This window comes from Gekko japonicus, unplaced genomic scaffold (assembly GCF_001447785.1).
Source record: "Gekko japonicus isolate JY-2015 unplaced genomic scaffold, Gekko_japonicus_V1.1 scaffold463, whole genome shotgun sequence".
In the NCBI taxonomy this organism is placed as follows: domain Eukaryota; kingdom Metazoa; phylum Chordata; class Lepidosauria; order Squamata; family Gekkonidae; genus Gekko; species Gekko japonicus.
In genome coordinates, this window is record NW_015160224.1 from 152,805 (window position 1) to 159,149 (window position 6,345).

At 53.6% G+C, this 6,345-nt stretch overlaps 1 protein-coding gene across 3 annotated transcripts in view; it reads left to right on the forward strand.

Moving 5' to 3' along the window:
* Positions 1–5,413, forward strand: part of USP20 (ubiquitin specific peptidase 20) — a 46,852-nt gene extending 41,439 nt beyond the window's left edge. For all 3 annotated transcript variants that reach the window (XM_015411689.1, XM_015411703.1, XM_015411697.1), the window contains exon 25: positions 3,525–5,413. The gene's annotated coding sequence lies outside the window, so the exon portion shown is untranslated. The remainder of the gene's footprint in view (positions 1–3,524) is intronic.
* Positions 5,414–6,345: the final 932 nt, after the last annotated feature.

Consider the following 6,345-nt stretch of genomic DNA (forward strand, 5'->3'; position numbering starts at 1 on the left):
AACCAGTCAGTCCCTCGTGGGGAACCATTGTGCCAATCTCCAGGTGAGGGCTGGAGACCACTCAGAATTACAACTGCTCTGCAGAAGGGAGGGCAGAAGTCAGCTGAAGTCAAAGGGGCAGATAATGGTAGGTTGATGGTTAGCTGGGAAGGAGATGGGGTTGCCAACTCCAGGCTGGCAAATTCCTGGGGATTTGAGGGGTGGAGCCTGGAGAGGGTGGGGTTTGCAGAGGGGTGGGACCTCAGACAGGTAGAATGCCATAGACTCCACCCTCCAAACCAGCCATTTCGTCCTGGGTAACAATTGTTGCCAATCTCCAGGTGAGGGCTACAGATCACTCAAAATTACAACTGCTCTTCAGGTAGCAGAGATCAGTTCCTCTGGAGAAAACAGTGGACTCTGTCATTATACCCTGCTCAAGTCACCATAGCAAATTGATACTGTTTGCCCAAAGCCAGAGCACCCCCCCAGAGCCTCTTTCTAGATCTCGTATTTATTTCCACAACGGGCTTTATTCCTAGTACCTAATAACGGAGCTGCAGTGGTTCAGAGGTTAAGACGCTGAGCTGCAGCCCGGAAGGTCTGTAGTTTGGCAGTTCAAGACCCGAGTGCCACGTGACGGAGTGAGGTCCCATCTTTGGTCCCAGCTCCTGTCAACCTAGCAGTTTGAAAGCAAGAAATTGCAAGGAGATAAATAGGTACCGCTTCGGTGGGAAGGTAACAGCATTGCGTGCCTCAGCGTCTAGTCATGCCGGCCACATGACCATGCAAACGTCTTCAGACAGCGCTGGCTCTTCGGCTTTGAAACGGAGATGAACACCGCAACCCTAGAGTCGGATTCGACTGGCTTTCGAGCAAGGGAACCTTTACCTTTACTTATACCTAATAACATATTCTTACCATCCATAGGGAATTTCAGTTTTAATATGTTCTGCATTTTTCCATGTATTTCTTTCCCATATTTTTTTTTTACAAGTCCACCACAAATGGAAAAAAGGTCCATCTGTGTCTTGGCATTTCCAGCCTTTGTAGTTTTTATCTGCTTTCTCAATATCCTTTGGGGTTATATACCATCTAAAAAACATTTTGTACCAATTTTCTCTTAATGCCTGGCTGGCTGTAAACTTGATCAGAGTTCCCCACTGATCCTTAGGTATCTGCTCTCTAAAATTCTGCATCCATTTGATCATACATTTTTTCACTTATTCTTCTCTTTCTAGCTAGAGTAACATCTCGTATATCCATCGTAGTAAATGATCTTTTTATTTTGTCATCAGCTGTTTGAACTCAGTCGCGTGTCTTAGAGCTCCCCCTTCCGTGTTAATGATCTTCTTTAGTCTTGAAACTGATTGTTAATATAGCAGCCATTGAATATTTATTCCTTCATCTTTAATATCTTGCCCAAGACTTGATCTTCCCCTGAGCATCTACCGTGTTACCGTACATTAAAAAGTCATTTTTATTTCTCATGTATCTGTCATGATCGGCTTCTGTGGGGGACATAAGCGGGGAGTTTGAAGGGCTCAGTAAGTTCCGGCGGGGCAGCTGAAGAGGGAGGGGTCAACCTAGTGGAAAAGGCCTTTCTCCCCTCCTCCCCGCCCCCAAAGTCAGGCACCTGCGATTCCAGAGCACCACCTACTGGGCTCTGGAGGAAGCCGCAGGAGAACCTTCCATGGAGAATTCTACTTGCAGTTCTGGTCTGCCATGTTGCCGGTGCTCCTAGCCCTGTGGGGTTCAAGTACAAGCTTTCTTTCGCCTTTATTTATTGCCTTTTGGACACACAGGGGTGGCATTACAGGCCAGAGAATGAGCAGTGAGCCAGGAGGTTGGGGCTAACTGGCTGTCATGGCCAGTGGGACTGTTCCTAATAGGCTGCGGTTTCCCCTTCGTCAGAACTGCGTGCAGCTTACTTGAGCTTCACGCAGCAATGGGGAGGCAGTGTAGCCTACTGGTGGGTGGGACAGGCAGGCTTCATCTCTTGCATGCAGGAGGCTCCGGATTCAGTCTCTGGCATTTCTCATTAAAGAGATCTCAGCCCAAGTTCCTCCCCTCTCCCAACCTGCAGTGCAGGGATAATCTTAGCCTGTTGTCAGGGCTCTCTAGTAACCCAGAGGGTGGTGAATCAGTGGACTACTGGGGTTGGCTTGGTCGGGGGTACCCAGCCTCTCTGAGCCGGTGGGCACATTTGGGATTTTGAGAGCAGGTGGTGAGAGCCACCCCAAAAATGGCTTCCATAGGAGGCACACCCAAACCCCAAATGGCTTCCGTGGAAGGCAGAACGAAGTGCATTGCCTCCCTCCTCAAACCTCCTGTGTAGAAGGTAAAGTTGAAAGGGGGAAAGAACCACACACTGACTAAGAGAAGCTCAGGCGCTTCCCAGGCCTCCTGGTCCTCTAGTAGAAAAGCCCTGCCTTGCCGTGGCTGCACTCACTTCCTGGAAAGCTTGGGGGGGCGCCAAGGGAAGGACTGGCAAGTACTGTAGCGCCTGTGGGCACCACATTGGGGAACCCTGGAGTGGGCCACAGCTCAGTGGCAAAGTGACAGTTTTGCACGCAGGAGGGTCCCAGTTTCAGTCCCTCAGTTCGAATGAGAGCGGGTTTTGTTTGCAGAGGCCTCGGGGAGCCCTGCCAGTCTCAGGACGCCCCACAGGCCCTTTCAGGTATGCAGCCTTCCAGGTGTGTCTGGACTCCTGCGGGAAGCTTCTCTTCAGACACTGCTCCGATTGTTCAGTCCGAGAGGTGAGGTCCTTCCAGCCGTCTTTTGAGCACTTTGCGGGAGTGATGCTCAGAGGTTCCGCAGGCTTCTGTGTGTCAGGACCAGTGTTCCCTCTAAGCTGAGTTAGTGTGAGCTAGCTCACGTTTTTTTAGCCTCTGGCTCACACATTTTTGTCTCAGCTCAGGAAGGAGGGCCCCAGAGCAGACTGATTTATGCAGCAGCCAAATCGCTTGCTCACAACTTTAATGCCAGGAGCTCACAAAGTAGAATTTTTGCTCACAAGACTCCACAGCTTAGAGGGAACATTGGTCAGGACGGGTTCAGTTGCTGCTTCTCACAATTCATTTTTGTTTATTTTAACTATGCCTGACGTCTTTTGCTTTTAAATTCAGGGGGGGGAAACCAAATGCCTTCTGGGCCCCCTGCATTAAAGGCATCGTTGAATGAACGCATTTAGCATCTAAGTTTCTAAGTGCTTGTGGGTTCCGGTCCGTTCGTCTGAAAGTGATTTGGGGTTTACAGGTTTGGGGGGGGGGTTGGTTCCACACTTGTCATTGACAGTTACTCTTCCTCCGTTCCCCCAGTATGTATCTATGGCAACTGCCTCACCTCTTTGTAATTTCCGAGCATGGTTGCTGCCGTTCCTGTAGGAACTCACAGATGCTCAGCCCAAGAGTAGCCATCACTACAAGGGCTGTAAGCTGCTCCAAATGCTGAGAATCGGGATGGAAAGGGACCGGCTGGGGCCGAGGGGAGCGCCTGCTAGAAAGAGGGGTAACCCTTGTCTCTTGTGTCTCTGCTCTTTCCAGGCTGTGCCTTGGGCAGCGGACGTTCTGTATCCCAGGAGTGGATCCGGACACTTTCTCATTTTTTTGGAACTCAGATGTACCAAGCCGCAGCATCCACCCTCTCCTCTTCACAGAGAATAACGCTGCAGCTGGAACCCGACGTTAATTTGAAGCTAGCTGAAGTCTCTGAGGCCTTTGTAGCTCCTTGCTTGCAGCCTCACAGGCGAGACACGATCTTCGAGGCTGCCTGGATCGGAGTCCGTGCGTTTCCGGCTGAGAAAGAGGGTGCCACATTGGCCCCACGCAGCTCCGGGTTGCGCTTGCCGTGTCTGCAAAGGACCTCAGCAGGAGGAGGAGGAGGAGGATTCCCCACTTCCTGCTTAGCTTCTCATCTGTGCCATCCCCATTGGTGAGCCTGGCGGCCTTGTGTAGCTGTGACCTCGCCCGCTCGTGGTTCCCCCCCCCCCCTTCACCATTTCAGCAGTTGGAAGGAGCAGGTTCTGCTGGAGCCAGACTGTGAAGGACTTGGGAACATTTGGGGTGGAGGGCATTTGAAAGGTATCCTCAGGCAGGGGCCGCTCACAACTCTGAAGGCACGGGGAGGAAGCCCCTTCCTTTTTTGGCACAACAGCCCTCCCCTCCCTGTTGCTTCCCCTGTCCCCATGGGAAGGAGCTGCTCAAGACGTTGGAGCAGGGGGTCATCCATGGATGGAAGGATGGATTGATCTGCAGGCACCGTCCCCGTGTTCACGAACCTTCCCTTCCCGCCCTCCACACACACACAACGGAGCCGCTTGCCCCTCTTCCCCTTCCCCTTGAGGTTGGCCTCCCTGAAGAAAGGGGCGGCTCTTTGAGACTGCAGAGGCAGCTGGATGCGTCCCCTCTGTTGGCCTGACTGCTTGCAGTAGGGTCCTGCCAGATGTGCAGGAAGCAGCCCTGAGAAAGAGGGCTCTCTCTCTCGCACTCGAGGCGCTGCAGCCCATCCATGTTGTGAGAAGCCAGGCAGAGAGACGGGTGCAAGCTGACTCCTCCTCCTGCCACACGTGAGCAGTTTGTGCAGTGGCTCCTCTGTGGGTCGCCTTGTGCTCCAACCCGCGTGATGCACGCAGCAAGGCAAAGCCACCGTTCTTGCGGGGGGGCCCCACTGCTGCACCCCAGCTGGACAGGGGTAGGGTGGAGATGGGGGAGGACAGAGCTTTATTCTGGCTAACACGAGTCTAGAACACGGTTTGAGTCCCGGGGCACCTTTAAGACCAACCAGGTTTAATTCTGAGGTGTGCGTGCACGCGAAAGCCGATGCCCAGAATTAGACTGGGTTGGTCCCAAAGGTGCCAGGGGACTCAAGCAGAGCCCAGCGTGAGGGAGGGGGTGTGTGGCAGCTTGGCCTCGGCCTGGCTGTGGCTCCCCTGCCTCTCCCCTTCTCCGCCCACTCCCCTGGGCGACAGCGTGCCCGCTCACTTCCTTCCCCTGGTTTTGCTGAGTTGCAAGATGAGCTGACTTTTGTGGGGACAGAGAAACGGGACGAGAAGGACAAAGAGCTCTGGTAAACGTGGACCTTCTGAGACCTTTTTTTTTGGACGCTAAGCATTTGGTGCAAACAGCCATTGGAAACAAAAGTAGGGGTTACGTAGGGGTTGCTCCATGTCTCTTTCCCCCTTGTTGGCGTGGATGTGTAGACGCAAAAACACTTCCTTTCTGGTGTCTGGGGAGCAGTGGGAGACCTTTGGCATTTCTCTGCATCGTCTGCTACCGGGTTGTCCGTCAGTGTCTCTTGCCCAGCCAGGGAGCCCTTGGGCAGCCCCTGTCATTGTGCGCCGGGCGTGAGCTTGAAGCAGCCGTTGGCGAACTCTCGTGCTCTTGCTCAAGTCCCTCCTTTGTGCTGAGAACATCCACCAATAAACTTGCTTGCATTCAAGCTGGGTCAGTGTTGTTTCCCTGTGTGTTCTCTCCCCCCCCACCCCCGTGTTCCACGGTGAGGCCACCCTGAGGTGCGAAAAACAATGGGTGGGCTGGGCAGGGGCTGCTCCATCCTTGCAAGGACTGCAGTCTCTGTATATATTGAGGGCAGTTACGGCCACGTGCAGAACGATGACTCTGAAGGCTAAGAGATGGGGCTGGAGCTCCCATCCTGCTGCCTTGCAGGCTGCGTGGAGAGTCCCCTGGGCCAGCAGTGGCCTGTGGGGTGCAGTTTAGGCATCCTTGCGAGGCTCTGTGCAAAGCAGGTCTTAATTGGAGCCCCAGAAGCTGCATGAGGTTATAGCAGGATAGTTTCAGGCATTCCTCTGGCACCACTGTTCCAGCCAGCTGGGAGGAGAAGGAAAAGAATCACGGAGTCGGAAGGAGCCACAGAGGCCATCTACTCCAACCCGCTGCTCAGTGCAGGATCAGCCTAGAGCAGTGGTAGGCAAACTGTGGCTCGAGAGCCACATGCGGCTCTTTGGCCCCTTGAGTGTGGCTCTTCCGCCGTAGGCACTGACGACCTATTCCCTCCATTGTTCTCTATGGTGGGGAAAAAAGTAACTTTTTTCCCACCATAGAGAACAATGGAGGGGATGGGGCAACCTGTTTGGGGGCCCGTGGAATTGGACCCCCTGGTTCAATGTTCCTGAAACATAGCAGGTATCTTGGGGAGAGGCTCTCCCTCAAACCCCCTCCCCTCCAGCCCCCAGAATATACCCTATGTTTTCGCCATTGACTTCAGTGGCCCATAGGATATAATGGGGCCGAACCGCGGGAAGCCCCAGCAGCCCTCAGGCCGGAGCACCTGGAGCAGTCTTGGGAGGCGGATTGGCAAAAAGCAAAACCAAAAGCGCAGGAACTCGAGAGAACTCCAGGAATGGAG